The sequence below is a fragment of the Petaurus breviceps genome, unplaced genomic scaffold, assembly GCF_028583685.1.
Source record: "Petaurus breviceps papuanus isolate PSGF00001 unplaced genomic scaffold, PetGlider_PUasm1.0 126, whole genome shotgun sequence".
Taxonomy (NCBI): Eukaryota; Metazoa; Chordata; class Mammalia; order Diprotodontia; family Petauridae; genus Petaurus; species Petaurus breviceps.
Window position 1 is genome coordinate 25,596,701 of NW_027185655.1, and position 17,525 is coordinate 25,614,225.

Here is a 17,525-nt window from a genome sequence, read left to right on the forward strand (position 1 = left end):
GATGGCTCTCTAATGGATAAGACATTGAACTTAGAGCTGGAAAGATCTAGGTTCAAAACCCTGCTTCAGAAACTTCCTAGCTATATGAACCTATTCAAGTCATTTCAACTTCTTGAGTCTGTTACATCATCCTTAAAACTAGGGTCATGGAATCAGTGGCCTTGAAATTCCTTCCCAGGCCTAGATCTCTCATGCTCCACTCCCTTACCATACATAGTAACTGTTCCCTATATCACATTATGACATTTAATTATTTACTGTCTTTTAAAGCCACATGATACCAGGATCTCGAATTAAGATCTAGAAAAAACAAAACAAAACAAAACGAAAGAGGTCATCAAGGTCATCCTGTTCATTTTATAGATAAGCAAACAAGGGTCCAGTGAAGTTGAGTCTTTTCTAAGTAGTTTATGAGTAAAAAGTCTAGTCTTTGAAACAGGTCAGCAACTCTCATATGCCTGTTTGGCATCCCCCCAAGGCAGCTAGCACAGTTCAAAGTGTACGATAGGCATTAACAAATACCTATTAAATGGAATTGTTCCTACAAATACCCCCAGTTTCTCATTTATTGGGGTGGGATGGGGAGGGGAGGTAGTAAATGTGATATGTACATAGAAAATTATCACACTCTACTCTGAAAACAAGAAAAAACAGGTTATGATATTAACATGTTAAATGCCCAAACAGGCAGCATTTTATCTATCTCCTGATCTTAAGATGTCTTTCAAACACTAAGTATTCATAGATACTGGAATTCCAAAAAAAAAAAAAAGTGTTTGTCAAAGGGGAGCGGTGGTGAAATCATGCCTGTTGTTCTGGCTTCTGTTGGTGTGTCTGAAAATGAGAGCAAATAAAACCCCTTTCTGAAAGCCGTAAATAAAGTCTAGTGATTCATTCTGATTGACCTCTGGACTCTCAGCCTACTCGCCTTTCACTAGCCCCCTACAGGAATGCAAATCACTCATTGCCTTAACACCTTCAGATCAGTACCAGCTGGCAGACAAATGGAGAACTCCAAGGGTGAAACCTACAAACACAAGTGCTTCAGGGATTTTTCCACAAATTCCATTCATTTTATTTTTTTTAACAAAATGCAGTATGCAAGTAAATAATCAGAAATAGATAACTCACAGATGAATATTCCAGCAAGCAAAGAGGGAATGGGAAACATGGCTACCCAACCCCACACATGAAGGGTTCTCTTACCTGGGATTAGAATGAATTCTGAATGCCACTGTTGAATTGCAGATACAGATTGAATCCCTGTTTCTTTGGAATCTATAAAGGAAGAATAAAATTAGCTATAACAACTGCAGAAAGGACATTCATTAGGAAGATCAAATTTCCTTTTACCAGAAACTAAACTAGAAATCTTTCATTCCACTTTTGAAAGATGTATGGATCAGAGCTGGTTGTCTTTAATAGCATGCCAGTACAGAGTACTGGTAGTTTTTTGGACTCGGGCATTTGCGGAGCCTCATTATAATTGAAGAATAGCAGAAAAGTCTAGGTGCCCCCAATTGGGGAGGGAGGGTAAAAAAGAAACACTTGTCTACCAAGCTCCCAACATTTGGCAGGAAGCATTTTTGCAAACAAAGAGTAAGAGAGAGAAAAAGTGAGAGCATACAGGAATGAAATTCTAAGAGGAAGAAAAAGGACCATTCAACAAATATTTTTAATCATCTGTATTCAGATCATCATACAAGATGGTGAGGGAAGTAGAAAGGTCAAATAAAATAGGGTAAGTGTCCGCATGGAGTTGATAACCATTTCCATGGTATAGTGGAAAGAATTGAATTTGGAGTCAGAAGGCCTGGGAACAAAACTCAGTTCCCTGTCTTTAAAGCTACATGACTTTGGTCAAGTCATGTAAGTTCTCTGGATCTCAAGTTACCTCATCAATAAAATAAGAGGGATTGGATTCAGTTTCCCTTTCCCTTTCAGTTATGAAGTTCTGTTATTCTGTGACCTAAGCAGATAGATGATATGATACAAGTGTATTGGAGAGGTATAAAACAAAGTGTTATGTGTGGTGCAAAGAATATCATTACTAAAAAGGAAATTTAGGGAAGGCTTTGAGAAGGAAATGTCATGTGAGCTGGTTACGAGTTCAACAGATAAAGGCTGCAGAAGAAGACATTTAAAGCATGACACATGGCAAAGAGTACATGTATGTGAGTAATGTGACATAAGACTAGAAAAGGATGAGGACCTTGAATGTCAGACAAATGGCTCTGAACTTTCCTCCATAGGCAATACAGAGCTGCTAAAGATTTTTGAGATGATGATCAACATGACCAGATCTGGGCAAAAACAATAGCCCACAGAAAAATGCTGGATTTAAATGTCCCCAAGGCCTTACTTTGAATCTTCAGCCGAGGCTTAACTAGCTATATAACCTTTTTAACATCAAGCAGCACTCCCTCCCCCATTCCCTCACATATAAAACCAGTCTAATAATGTCTGAGGAACACATACATTGTGATGACCAAAGGATTGCTTTGCAAACTTTAGAGCCCTTTATAAATTCTCTTGTTATTATACACATGGAAGATTAGTCTGTCAGTGGGGGTATGAAGAATGGATTTGAGTGTAGAGAGGGATGAGGAAGGAAAATCTGTTGGAAGCCTAGTGCAACATTACCACTGAATATAAAGGTGGAATATATAACAAACCATATAATATGACAAATATAAGAAACTAGGGTGGGAAAGCAGAAACAGAGAGGAAGGGAATAAATGTGAGAGATGCTGCAAGGTTAAATGGACCAGACTTAGAAAGCAGATTGGACATGAGAGAGAAAAGCTCAAAATAAACTACTTAAGATTCTGGCAGATTAGGTAAACAGGGATGCCAAAGACAAAAATAGTGAAGTCTGACAGAAGTATAAATTTGGGGCATAACAGAATAATATTGGTATGAACATGTTCCATTTGAATTGCTAATGGTATGCACCAATAAATAGCAAATGAGATCTTGGTCTGCAGCTTAAAAGAGACATCAGGGTCAGAAATAGAGATTTACTGTTTAGAAGCAGTAACTGAAATCAGAATAAATGGGATTGTCACAGGATAGCTTAGAGAAAAAGATAAAGATCCAATAAAGGAACAGGGAAATTAGAAAGGGAGGAACAAATCCGAGTGGATGTGGTCTTTGGAGTCAAAAAAGAGGAAAAAAAGTATCTTTTGCCAGTGGTCAAAGGTAATAAGAAAAGCCTAGAATGGTGAAGATTTTCAAAAAGAGAGATCAAGTTCGGTAAAATGGTGGGAGGGCAAGCCAGAATGGAAGAAAAGGAGGAGAAAGTGGGTATTGAAGTGATGGAGATGTCAAAGGAGAGAGCATTAAAACCATGGCTACGCAAAGAGTTTGGAAACATTAGAACTAATGAAGCCTAAAACAAAACTTGTCCCCTTCACAACAGCACTAAAATTACATCTTCAAATCACAGTACATGGTATGTTTTGCATACTAAAGCAGCAAAGATATGCAGCCTAAAAATATGCTATGCTTCAGAGTCATACAGAAAAAGAATTTTTTTCCTGCTGTGTCTCCAGAGCCAGCACTATGCTGTGCATATTAAGTAAATGCTTAAGAAATGCTGTTTGCAAAGTCGTTGGTATTGCTTCCTTTAAATCTGCCTGGATATCTGCACTGCAATGTAACCTTCTTAAATGGTAGGCTCTGACATTCAGATATAAGATTCCAGATTTTAAGTTAGAAGGAAACCCAGGAGCCACTAAATTCAACCTTGTCTTTTTACAAATAAAGACACTGATTCTCAGAGAAGTTAAGAGAACTTAAACTGAAAGCTTCACAAAAGGATCTTAACTCTATAAAAGTATGGATACAATAAAAATCTAAAGCATGCTCCATGAAACACTGCCCTCGCCAAATTCTCTAAGAAATTTGTTAATAAATTATAAGCAAGCCCCACTCTGAGATCATTTGACCAATTACACAATTTGATTATGCAAACCACTCACTGTTTTGAAGACCCAATATTGGCTCTGATCTATGTACAATTATGGATATTATCTAGATATAGATTCAAACACAGAAAGCTATCAATATAGGTATAGGTACGGGTATACAAATGGATGATAAATAAATAGGTACAGGCATAAATATACATAGAGTGGATGATGCAGACATAAGCAAAAAGATTTAGATATAGAGATAAACATAGGCATCAATATAGGTACAGGTTACAGGTAAAGGCATATACAATAGGTACAAGCATAGATATACAAACAGATGCAGATAAAATAAAATATACAAATATAAATATGCCGATGATATAGATATATACCAATAGCTATATAAATGTAGACAGACATATAATGGATACAAATATACTGATAGACTGCACTTGGTCCAGCACCATGAACTTGAGGTGAGAGCATGATAAAACATGAACCTACAATTCTTTCATTTTACAGAAATAGAAACTGAGGCCCGCCCATAGCCATGAAGTAACTTGCCTCAGGGTCTAAGGAGCAGAACAGATATTTAAAACCAGATCCTCATATGGATAATAAGATATATTCAGAGTGTAACTGAAAGGCAGAGGGAGACACATTCCTCTAGAGAAGGATCAAGTCTAAGAATACAAAAATGTATTTGAAGAAGTCCTTCGATGGTCCCATCCCCCTACCAAGATTTCCCAGAAACCATATGTGGAAGGAAAAGGGGAAGGGAGCAAACACATGAATTTAGATGAAATTAACATCTTTGAATCAATTGTTCTTAAGCTTACTTTTTAAACTTCTCTGAATGCTAAAAGCAAGTACATATACCAAAAAAAAAAAACTTTATAACAATAAAAGCCAATAAAAAGAGCATCCTTTTTAAAAGCCTCTCAGAGTAAAAAACTACATAACACTTTCAGAACCTATCATTAAAAGTACCCAGTAGAAAATTCCTATTTGTTCTCTCAACCAGAGAAAACAAAAGTAGCATTTTCTATGCTCTAGAAATCCACCTTTCTCTTCCTCAAGTATAGTACACTGCGTGTAATTCCCAAGTTAGTCATTCCAGTAGGCAAACTAACTTGTCTCCACTCATATTGTGGCACTAATATTTGGGTTAGCACCTTTATCAACAAGTTTCTAGCTCTTAACTAAGGTGGCATTTCTAGCAGAAATGTTAAATGGAATAAAAGGAAGAAAGAAAACAGTTGAATAAAAAGCAACTGATCTAAAATCAACAACATCCACATGTACCAGATGCAGTTCAGGGCCATTCATAGAATGGAAAGAACCATCAATTTAGGTCTTACCTTCGTAAGTCATTATGGAAGAATTAGAACATCACACTGAAATTTTAATATAATTAGCACCCTACAAAATCATCCTAAAAGAAGATTTATTGCACATGCAGTACTCAGATGGATCCCCATCTTTAATGATATGAGTATTTCCTACAAGGATGTAAATCAAACCCATTCGTGTCTGTTCATCCTGCCCTTTTGTATACTTTCACTATCAGGGTATTTAAAAGCTGTTGGGGGTGGGGGGATGGGAAGGCTAAAGCTTTCTTTTTCTTCACATATCAAGGGCACAAAGGCTGCATACAGACGACCATTCTTTCATCGCCCCCCCCCCTCACATATGACTAGTGTATCTTCTTTATCAATTACACAATTTTTCAATACCAACTTTTATTCCAGTTTTCCTCTGTAACGCCTTCTTTGCAACTTGCTTATAACCGTGTCCTATGAGTTATCCCCCTTTTCAACTTCTCAGAAATTGGAATGTTCTGCTCATAGAATATTGGTGCTAAAAAGACAAACTTTGGTTTCAGGGAGAAGTCTTGGATCATTAAAAGAATTCTGCAGTTTCCCAAAGGCAATTCAGCCCTTTTAAGTTCCACTTACTCCATTCTTGATCCAATTCCTTCTGCAGTTGTACAAAAGAAACATGTGTTTCCCTGAATAGATAGAAATGATAATTCAACAAATTCAAATTTCATAAACACTGATTAAGCCCCTACCATGTAAAATACCATATTAGGCACTAGGAGAGATACAGAGAATAATAGGGTGTCTGACTTCATGGAATTTACAAATTAGTAGAAGAATGTGACATTTATACCACCACAAGCAAGTCCAAAATACTAAAAATAAAGACATCAAATCAGTATAACATGCTATGAAATTTCTGAAAGAGGAAAGATGAGTTCTGCTTAGGGATGAATGCACCCTCCATTTCCTCAGTGACCACTTTTGTTTCAATCCTCCTTGACCTCTGTGCAGAAAGTGATCATGGTTGGGGTGGCTAGGTGGTGCAGTGAATAGAGCACTGGCCCTGGAGTCAGGAAGACCTGAGTTCAAATCCAGCCTCAGACACAACATAAAAACTAGCCATGTGACCATGGGCAAGTCACTTAACCCCAGTTGCCCTACCTTCCCCCTCCAAAAAGCAAAAAAAAAAAAATCTAGAAAGTGATTGTGGTGGTCACCTTATGCTTCTGATTACTCTTTCCCCTTGACTCCTACGACACCAGATTCTTTAATTTTATCACTAGCCCTTTGCTTTCACTAGTTCCTCATCCCATTTTTTTAAACATACTTCAAGATTCTCTCTCAGGTCCTCTTCTCTACTTTCATACATTCTTCCTTGGTGGTATCATCCAGAAACATTGTTTAAATTATTACTTCAACATAGATGGCTTTCAAATTTGTATCTCTACCCTAAATATTTCCCAGTACCCTATTTCCAGCTTCCCGTGATTGGCTTTCACTGATGTGTCCTGTTAATATGTTAATATTGATAGTGAAAACTGAAATCATCTGCTTTAAATCATTTCCCTTCCCCAGAAATTTTTTATATCTTGGTACCATATAACCATCACGTTTCTCTCCTATACTCATAAACTTAGAAATATCTTTGATTCTTCTCCTTCATCCAATTAAGAGACCAAGTCCTATTATATCTAGGTCCAAAATAATCTCTTACAATGGCATAATACTCGGATCAAGTTGGTGTAGAGGACACAAGTTCAAATTCTGACTCCAGTTAGATGATGAGCTCCTCCAGGGCTGGGATTACCTTTTGCCTTTCTTTGTAGTGTGAGCAACATAGTCCCTGCTGTAGGCATGTATTAGGTGCTTAATAAAGCTTATAGACTCACTGACTAATTTTATGATCCTGGGCAATTTGTACCTAACCTCTCTGGGTCTTATCTGTTAAATGCAGATGCTAATAGCAATTTATTTCCCAGAAATTTTGTGGAAATACATTCCTTCAAGACCAGAAAAGATGTTACCTCCTCCATGACACCTTCCCTGATTTCATTCTCCTCAAGTAAAAGTGATTTATCACAGTATTTCCTCTGGTTCTTCCAATATGTTCTATCCTCCTATAATATCTATTTATGTATATATCATACATTCTCTCTCTCTCTCTCTCTCTCTCTCTCTCTCTCTCTCTCTCTCTCTCTCTCTCTCCATGATATTATTATACTGTCTAGCTCGTGATCTAATGTTTTCTCGAGTTAGAATGACAGGGTTCAGGAAAAAAAAAAAAACCTTTGCTTAGATGAGACTGTTGCAGGGGGCTTTGCCCACCAAAAAAACTGTTGAGGTTTCATGATATGTTGCAGTGTAACCATCTCTAAGAATTCAGAGTTAAAGCACCTCTGATCCAAGCATAGGTATTTATTGAGATCGATACCTCTCATGAAGATGGCTAAGTTCCAAGAGGAACCAGCAACTTCAGAGAAAGCAAGATGGATTTTTATAGGGCAAAGATGAAATTACATAATCAAAATTTACATAGAATAGAGGAATATGATTAATATTAAAAAGACAGGAGGAGTTTATTAAAGAATTAGGTAATGGAAGAGGGGTCCCACCTACGGTTCAGTGGTTAAACAGTCTGGTCATGCTGCCCTCTAATTGGCTGGCTATTGTAGTCCTGTCTGGTCAAGATAGATAGTTAGGTATTGTGGTCCTGTCTTGGGCTAGATGGATGATGTGATTGAGTACAAGAACGCACCTGTTTCTGTGGGAATGGGTCTGGGGGCAGTGAACAGGTAGAAGCAGTAGCTGGATTCCCATCACATGGACACACCTGCTGTTTCTGTGGGAAGTAAGAGTTCAGGGACACACCTGTTGTTACAATGAGCAGTGAGTCACATATGAAGAAGTTAGGACATGGGGGGGGGTAGGTACAGTGGACCTGATGTTAAGTTGGGCAAGGCCTATAATGAAGTTAGAATATTGGTGCTGGGGGAAGCTTTATTAGGATTCCATCAAGACCATATCTAAAACATTGCATTCAGTTTGGGGTGCCACATTTTGAAAAACATATTGAATGGGAACTAATGAATGAAACCATATATAAGAAGATAAAGAAAACATGAATATGAAGAATTCAGAGAACTATAGGAATATTTAAATGAAACGATACTGAAGTATACAGAACCTGGGAAAGACCATACTTAATCACAACAAATATAGAAATGGAAAGAACCCTAAGAAAAAGTCCAACACTATGTTATTGGCCTAAAGAAGAGATTCACCACACTTCACTCCAGTTAAGAGGTAAGGAAATTCACTCACTTTTGTCTTTTCAAAGAATTCTATTCTTGAGAATGTCTTTCTTATATCCATTTTCTCTGCTGAATTAGGCCATAAAACCCTACACAAACATCTCAATTTTTTGAAAAGGCATGAATTAAAATTATGATTTAAAAAAGTCAGTAAACCATCATGATTATATACCACTCTGTTCAGGCGAAGTAACAGGTTTTTTTTTAAATATGCGCCCCCCCTCAAATCAAAGCTTCAGGTCACCCTATATCTGACATCTCAACTATCATCATGAATTCTAATATGGAGTTCATTCCAAGGTCGCCATCAGTTCTTTTTTTCCTTTCTTAATTTTTTTTTTTTTGGCTTTTTGGAGTGCAGTTGGGGTTGACTTGCCCAAAGTCACACAACTAGTAATCGTGTCAAGTGTCTGAGGCCAGATTTGAACTCAGGTCCTCCTGACTCCAGGGCCAGTGCTCTATTCACTGCACCACCTAGCCCTAGCCGCCCCATCGCCATCATTTCTACTTCAATTATCCTCCTTTATTAATCAGAATTGGACCCACAGTTAACAGTTCCCTTCACCTTTACTTCCAATTTTAAGCAATTAAATTTTCATTAAGGCAAGGCAAGGAAAAAAGTGCCAACTATTTTGGAAGAATTACAGCTCTATTAGAGGTCAACAGAGTTGTAAAATATAAGTATATGCCATCTAAGCGATAAATGTATATTTGGTTGGCTGAAAATAGCTCCATCCATGCTGGAATGAACACCAGAACATCAAGCAATATGAGCACTCAAGTTCTCTCAGTTCCTCCACAGTGCTACCTAGTCAAGAATTCAGGATTGATAACTGTGTGCTTCATCTTTAATAAAGGGCAATGTTTTTAAATGTAAAGGTACTTCCATCTTTCTTTCCCCTAAAATCCTTTAGGATCTTCAAACAGACATTAGTTTAAACCAACTCCATTCATATCTAACAAAGCAAAACAATCTTTCTCTTTCTTCAAAGTGCACCTTAAGGAAGAATAAAGGAGGATCCAAGAATACCAGAGCTGACACTGTAATCTGGAAGAACAAATCCTAGTGTGGGCGTCCAGAGGAGGAGTCAAAAACCTGATTGGGATCTGAACTCTTTTTCAACTTTCTTTCCTTAAGCAACAGTAAAATGTAATGTGTCTGTCATCCTGCACAAAAGTACAGTTTTGTTTCATGCTATCTTTATCTGAGCATCTTTTAAGAAAACTTGGCACGCTTGTGTTCACAAAGAAGAGCAGCTGTTGATATAAACAGCTAAGTATTCAAAAACCTTATTTCATATGAGCCATTTTCATCTCACTCAATAATACATTTATTGAAAACATTACAGTTTATTCTTTTCACTAGGTAAATGGAATATGAAATATGAACAAATCTATAGTGTCAAATTATTTACACTGAGGACATTAGATCTGGAGGGGGAAATTGCTTATGAGCAGCACCTTTGGTTTTTTAAACACATTAAAAAATGTAACATTTAACAGAACTCGAGAGCTGTTGGATTTCCCTCACAAATCCCTCTTACGAACAAAAATGGTACAATGTGATTGTTGATCTTTTCATTATCTTGGTCATAAACCTCTAGGATAGTAAATCAGAGGACCTTAATGCATAGATTACATTCCAATGCTTTTGTCCAGGGACAGGGAACCTGTGGCCTTGTCTTGTGACTCCATAACATCTTTCTTGGGAGCTCATTACCTTTCACGGATTGAATTACCATTTCTAGGGAGATGATGCCTAAATTTCCCTGTTTACACTTATTTCACTTCTGAGCTCCAGCCCCACACCTCCAATCTCCTGGTGCACATCTTCACCTCTATATCGAACAGACATCTCAAATTTGTTAAGTACAAAACAAAATTATCTTCTCCATTTAACCTGTCCTTCCCCCAAATTTTTCTGTTTCTGTCTGAGGTCTTAAAACTACAGAGCCAGGCAGGTAGGTGGTGCAGTGAATAGAGCACCCGCCCTGGAGTCAGGAGGACCTGAGCTCAAATCTGGCCTCAGACACTTAACACAAAAACTAGCCGTGTGACCCTGGGCAAGTCACTTAACTCCAATTGCCCTCCAAAAAGCAAACAAAAGAACAAAACAAAAAACTACAGAGCCATTGTCAATTCTTCCCTCACCCCACTGAATGTGGATTCAATCAATTACCAGATTTTCTCAATTCTAGTTCAACTAACCCTCTCACATCCATCTCCGCTCCACTTGTACAACATTCCCCTCAGCTTTCCAATTCCCACCACCTCACCCCTGGATTACTGCCACTGTTTCCTCATTGGAAATCTCTGAAATTCTCTCAATCCATAGGCCCAAATCACCTTCCTAAAGCACAAGTTTCACCATGACAATGCCCTGTTATAAAACTTGCAGTGGTGGCTTATGGCCTAGGGCTGGGGCCTGGGCCATATGGCCATAAGGCCTGGAGGTCACAGGTTCCCCACCCCTGGAGAGGATTACATTCACATTCCTCAGCTTGGCATTTAAGGACTTGCCCAACCTGGTTCCAGCTGACTTTTTCCAGCTTACTTCACACTGTTCCCTCTTACACATGATATGTTTCCACCAAACCTATCTACAGGCTGCTCCCAGCAATCAGTAGGCCATCTTCCATCTCCCCTGGCTTTGCAAAAGCCTTCATCCATGTCCGAAAAGAGTTCTTTCTTCATGTTTGTCTGCCTCTTTGAATCCCCTTTCCTTCAAATTTCAGCATGTTGTTCAACTTCCTAAGGTGACACCTTGGCCAATTTGTGTTGAATTTCATACCCTCCTCAAACTGGCAAATAAATAATTATCTGTTTACATGGTGTATCCCCTCCTATTCAAATACTTGAAAGTACAAGACATTTCTTTGAAAATAGGGATTATTTTTTTATTTGATTCTGTAGCCCCAAACACTGGCACAGTGACTTACACAGTGTAGATATTTAACAAATATTTGACAGATTTTATTGTATTGGAATTCAGTTTTGGTCAAAGGGTTAAGGTTAGGAGCTAACAAAGACTGGCTTGTTCTGTGTATTTCATCTTTCAAGGAAATGAATAAATCTCGATTTGAATGAACATCTGATCTGTGTTTTCATAACTAAAAAGAAGAAAAATTAACATCTGGTTACATATGTTAATGCATTAAAGAGGCATGCATGAAGTGCATGATGTCTCAAGTCTGGTAGGTAGAAAGAAAAAAAAAGGCAAAAGAAGAGGTGAGAAGTGACTGGAACAGAGATTCCAACTTCAGACCTTCCTGCAGACTTCAGATGATGATGGAAGTCTCTGGTTTACATTAGGGTTTTGGCAAGCAGCTGTTAATTACAGATCAAAGTCAGTTGAGCAAACTCAAGTCATAACAATGTGATGAGGTGGGAAAGACAAAGAAAAAGGGAGAAAAGCTGCTCTGGAGGGCTACTCTAAAGTCCCAGCAGCAAACAGTCAGGCAGGCTGTCACTGCAATTAGCCACAAAACCTACCAAAAAAGCAGACAGGCAGGAGTCTCACTTCCATCGTGTCCAAAGTCCAAGAGGGGTTTTCTATTGACCAGCAGAGTTATGTTATTTGTGTTTCTGCCAGTGCCAAGTGAAAGCACCTGTCTTCTCCCTCCTCTGGTTGATGACAGGGCTGAAAGAGCAAATCCATCTATACTCCATGTTACCAGGGGACAATCAAGCACTCCCTGAAAGACTAGAAGAGGAGCTCAGTGGAAAGAGAAGAAAAGGGGGTTGAAGGAACAGAGGGGAATCCTAACACGTAGCAGGATATAGAGGAATATAACAGAGAAGGATGGAAAGAAACAGTGAAACTTCTAAAATACTGTAATACAGATAAGCCTCAGCCCAAGGAAGGTACACGGCTTCTAGTGTTTTCAGAGAATAATTTCAGGGAATGGAAAGGAAGAGAAAGGCTAAGGACTTTACAAATGTCTTCTCATTTGATCCTCAACAGCCCTGGGGCAGGGAGCGGGAGGGGGTAGGTGCTATTATGAGCCAATCAACATTAGCTCCATTTTACAGTTGAGGAAATTGAGACAAACTGAGGTTAAGTGACTTGCCTAGAGTCACACAGTTAGTAGGTGTCTAAGACAGAATCTGAACTCGGGTATCCCTGACTCTATGCCTAGGGCTCTACCCACTGAGCCAACCAGTTCCCTGAGAAGCAAGTTCATCCAGTTAGAAACAGGGTAAGTAGTAGTTTCTGGAGACTCCTGACATGACAAATGGTATGGATAAGAACATGATTATGAAACTGATCCTCAAAACTGAAAAGGATCAGCCACTTCTAGTGAATACCATGAAAATAAATGATACCAGCAGAATTTAAGATTGCGTTGCTCATGCTGGGAAAGAAAAAAAAAGGAACAAACCTTAGGGTCAGAGATGGAGTGTTTAACATTACCGTCATTTTAAAGGTGAGAGAATCTAGAAATCCAAGGCAGGTTCTGGAAGCAAAAATCTGGTTTAGAGAGGATGCCAGAATGGGATTGAAATTTATGGACCAGGACTTAAAATACAGGGATGATGGGACTTTATGCCAGTGGTTAACCTCTTAGCCACAATTTGTTGTTCTAACCAGCCCTAATGATGGGGTAAGGAGAGAGAAAGGAAGAGAGAGAGATTCCTAGACTTTTAAATCTGGAAAAAGAGGGGGGTGTCAACGTGAATATGGAGAGGGGAGTAGAAAACAGACAGCATTATTTTCCCCATGACAGATATTACAATGAGTAGCAGGTACAACATAAGAAGGCAAACATCAGCAGAAAGGATGAGGAAACAATTACCATGGAGAGGGTGCAGCAATACAATTCATGGCCTCAGAGGACTATAATCAATTTCATGGACCAGGGATAAAAAACAAAGAGAACTAGAGTCCTTGACATGAGGAGGTAAGTTCAGCCACAAAGGTATCAATAAATCAATCAACAAGAATTGATTAAGCACCTATGAGTCAAGTTATATGCTACACAAAGTAAGGCAGTCTTTGCTGTCAAGGCATTTATGTTCAACTGTAGGGAACATGACATTAAACAGATAAATATATACAAAAAATGCAAAATAATACAAATGAGACATTATCAGCTTTGGTAATCATAAAAAGAAACTGTGCTTAAGCTGAGCTTTGTAGAGAGCTCAGAGTTTCAAGACCCAGAGTTTAAAGATTCCAGGAATGGAATCTGTGAGATGTTATGGAGGCAAGAAATGGAATTTGCTCTCCAGGTAAGAGAAAGAAGATTAATCTGGTGGGAATATGGAGTTCATGATGAGCGAGTAATGTATAATTGATTTGGAAAGGCAGACTGGAACCATCTTGTGAAAGACTTTAAGTAAAAAAAGAGAAGTTTCTATTTTATGCTAGAGACAAAGAGAAGCCATTGAAGCTTCCAGAAACAGAGGAATTAGACATTCAAACAGTATTTAGGAATATCAAGATGGCTACTATAGAGAGTATAGGTTCCCAAAGTGGGTGATAACGCCCTCTGGGGGATGCTGGAACAATGGGAGGGGAAGGGAGTGGTAGCAGCCTTGGGGTAACTGGGGAGGCTTTGACTAAAAATAAGGGTTACCCTAAACTAAGGTGGGGCCCTAAGTCATTTTTAAGGGGGTAGTAGGCCAAATAAGTTTGGGAATCTCTAATACAGAGAATGAGTTAGACAGTGAAGAGACTGAATGTAGGAAAATGAATCAAGAGACTATCCTAACAGTGCCGTGGAGATAAGATAATGACCTGAACCAAAGTGGTTGCCATGGAAGGAAGGCAATGGGGAAAGAACTGAGAGATAAAGATGTAGCATCAACAATACTTAACAGCTAACTGGATTGAATGAGCAATGGTGAAGAGTTGAGAATGACTCCTGGATTTCCAATCTAACTGAAAGAATAATGGTACCATCAACAAAAACGGGAAACCTGCAAAGAGTAGATTTAGAGGGGAAAGATGAGTAGTTTGGGTCTTGTTGGCTTCATTACACCTATGGAATATTCCAGGTGGAGCTGTCAAGCAAACAGTTGGAGACTTAAGACTGGAACTTTGGAAACAAATGAGGGCTTGATGGGTAGATTTAGGATTCATCTTCATAAAGATAACCACTGAACTCATTAGAACTGACGAGATCACCAAGAAAGGACATATAGAGAAGAGGCATAAGGTCAGAGATTGAAGTTATATAGATGTATAACAAGGCAGGACATGAATGATGATCATGCCAAGGGGAGGAAGAAAGGCAGGTAGGAGAACCATGGGGGAGCAGTTTTACTAAGACTGCGATGGGACTAATTACAAGAATACAGGAGGATTTGGGAAGATGCTAAATAGATTTTTTTAAAAGCAACAGGGCAACATTATATATTAAGAAAATATACTTAAATAGTAAATATATGAATTGAAAGGAGAAATCACAGTGAGAAGTGTTTGGGTGAAGATCACCAGGCAGTGAAAAGCAGGCAATACTCTAGTTAAAGCAGAAAATATAAAGTCTGGCTTTAAGGAGGAATCTGATAAAAATTTTAGGAAATAGCTCATAAACCAAACATGAAGACTAACTTTATTACATGTAGATAACCCTACTATATATCTGCCTTATTATACTAACTCACCATCCCACTTTCAACAGTGGCTTCTCTAAACCTCTAAATCCCTCCTCAAACTCCCCATGGGTCCCCCCCCCCACCAGTATGTCACGAGAGATTTGACTCATATTACGGTAAAATTTGAAGTCATGAGAAGTCCCTTTTTTCCCCCTTCATCTCCTATGACTTCTGCCATTTTCTTTTCCTTCAGCCTGTCTCACACAAAGAGGTAGGTGGACCTTATTCCTTACTAAGGCTAACCACTCTACCTGCACAAGCAATCTTGTTGCATCCTGTCTCCTTCTGACTGCCCCTTCTGTCATCCTCACTCTATTACTAATTTTCAATCTCTATTGGTTAATTTCCTACCAACTATAAATATGTCCGTGTCTCTCCCATCCTGAAAATAAGCCTCACTTGATCCTTCCATCCTTACTCTCAACCCTGTCTCCTCAGTCCTTTCTGGCAAAACTCCTTGAAAAAAAATCCATAATTTGTACTTTAATTTTCTCTTCTCTCATTTTCTTCCACCATTATCAATCCTTCCACCAAAGCTACTCTTTACAAAGTTACCAATGATTTCAGTTGTCAAATCCAATGGCTTTTTCTTAATCCTCATTTTCTTTGACCTTTCCATCGATGATCACTTTCTCCTCCTTGATTCTCTCTTCTCTCTAGGCTTCTGGGACACTGCTCTCTCCTGGTTTTCCTCCTACCTATCAGATCACTCTTCCTCTGTCTTCTTTGCTTGATCCTCATATACATCATGCCTTCTGACTATATCGCAAAGGTTCTATCTTGGACCTTCTCTTCTCTCTCTACACTAATATGCTGCAATTGGTGATTTATTAAGCTTCCATAGCCTTAACTGCCATCTCTGTGCTAACAGTACTCAAATATACCCATCCTGCACCAACCTCTCAGCCAATCTCACATTTCGAACTGCTTTTCAGACATCTCAAACTGGATGTCCAATAGAAATCTTCAAATCAACATGAGTCCAAAATAGAACTCCTGATCTTTCCCCCTGAAACTTTACTTCCTTCTTAACTTCCCTATGACTACAGAGGACTCCACTATCCTCCCAGGCTCTCAGGCTTGAAATCTCAGTGAACTCCTCACTATCTCTCACCACCACTCCCACATCCTATCTGATGCCAATACCTGTGGATTTCACCTTTGCAACATGTCTCAAATATGCCCCTTTCTTTCCTCTGGCACTGCTACCACTCTGGTGCAGGTCTTCATCATATCATGTCTGGACTACTGCAAAAGCCTATTGGTACACATACCTGCCTCAAGTCTCTCCCTACTTCAATCCATCCTCCATTCAGCCATTAAAGTGAGTTTCCTAAAGCACAAGTCCAGTCATGTTACCTTCTATTCAATAAACTCAAGGATGACCTCCAGGATCAAATACACAGTGCTCTGGTAATCAGAGCCATTCATAACCTACATAAAATAACAAGAAAGAGAGAGACATAGACTAAAGAGATGAACATGAAAAGACAGTTCGATGTATCGACGAATTTAGATTTTTTTTTAATGTGTGAAGAGAAGACAGGAGAAAGGGGATAAAAAGGATGAATAAACCATTATGACACTTGGAGGTATATAGAGGCTAGTGATTAATGAAAGGTTACTCAAAAAAATTTAGCTATGTTGGAGGCAAGCAGATGAAAGAAAAGAGAGGCTTGTATGTGTTTCTGGAGACGTGAAAATGACAACAGATTACTGAGTAATGACAGAACTACTCTACTCATGGTTTGATTCTTCTTTCTCTATAAGAGAATGATGGGGGGGGGTAAAAGTGGTTAACAGGAGGTTGGGATATAATAAAAGATATGGTAAGAGACTCCTGCCTTCAGTGAGTTGTGAGACATAGATAAACTAAGTTTCAGAGTACTCAAAGAACTGGCAGATGATTTTCTTGAGATGTTGTAAGTGACTTTTGAAAATCTGAGAACAGAAGAAATGGCACAATTCCAGTAAAAGGCAAATGTTCCTCTGGAAGAAAGGAAGGGAAGGAGGGAAGAAAGAGAGACAGAGAGAGAGAGAGACAGAGAGAGAGAGAGAGAGAGAGAGAGAGAGAGAGAGAGAGAGAGAGAGAGAGAGAGAGAGAGAGAGAGAGAGAGAGAGAGAGAGAGAGAGAGAGAGAGACAGAGAGAAAGAGAGAGAGAGAGAGAGAGAGAGAGAGAGAGAGAGAGAGAGAGAGAGAGAGAGAGAGAGAGAGAGAGAGAGAGAGACAGAGAGAGAGAGAGAGAGAGAGAGAGAGAGAGAGAGAGAGAGAGAGAGAGAGAGAGAGAGAGAGAGAGAGAGAGAGAGAGAGAGAGACAGAGAGAGAGAGAGACAGAGACAGAGAGAGAGAGAGACAGAGACAGAGAGAGAGA

General features: G+C 38.9%; 1 protein-coding gene across 4 annotated transcripts in view; it reads right to left on the bottom strand.

The window, feature by feature from the left end:
- Positions 1-17,525, bottom strand: part of BMPR1B (bone morphogenetic protein receptor type 1B) — a 482,311-nt gene that overhangs the window by 274,308 nt on the left and 190,478 nt on the right. For all 4 annotated transcript variants that reach the window (XR_011169511.1, XM_069094423.1, XM_069094400.1 and 1 more), the window contains one exon: positions 1,207-1,278. The gene's annotated coding sequence lies outside the window, so the exon portion shown is untranslated. The remainder of the gene's footprint in view (positions 1-1,206; positions 1,279-17,525) is intronic.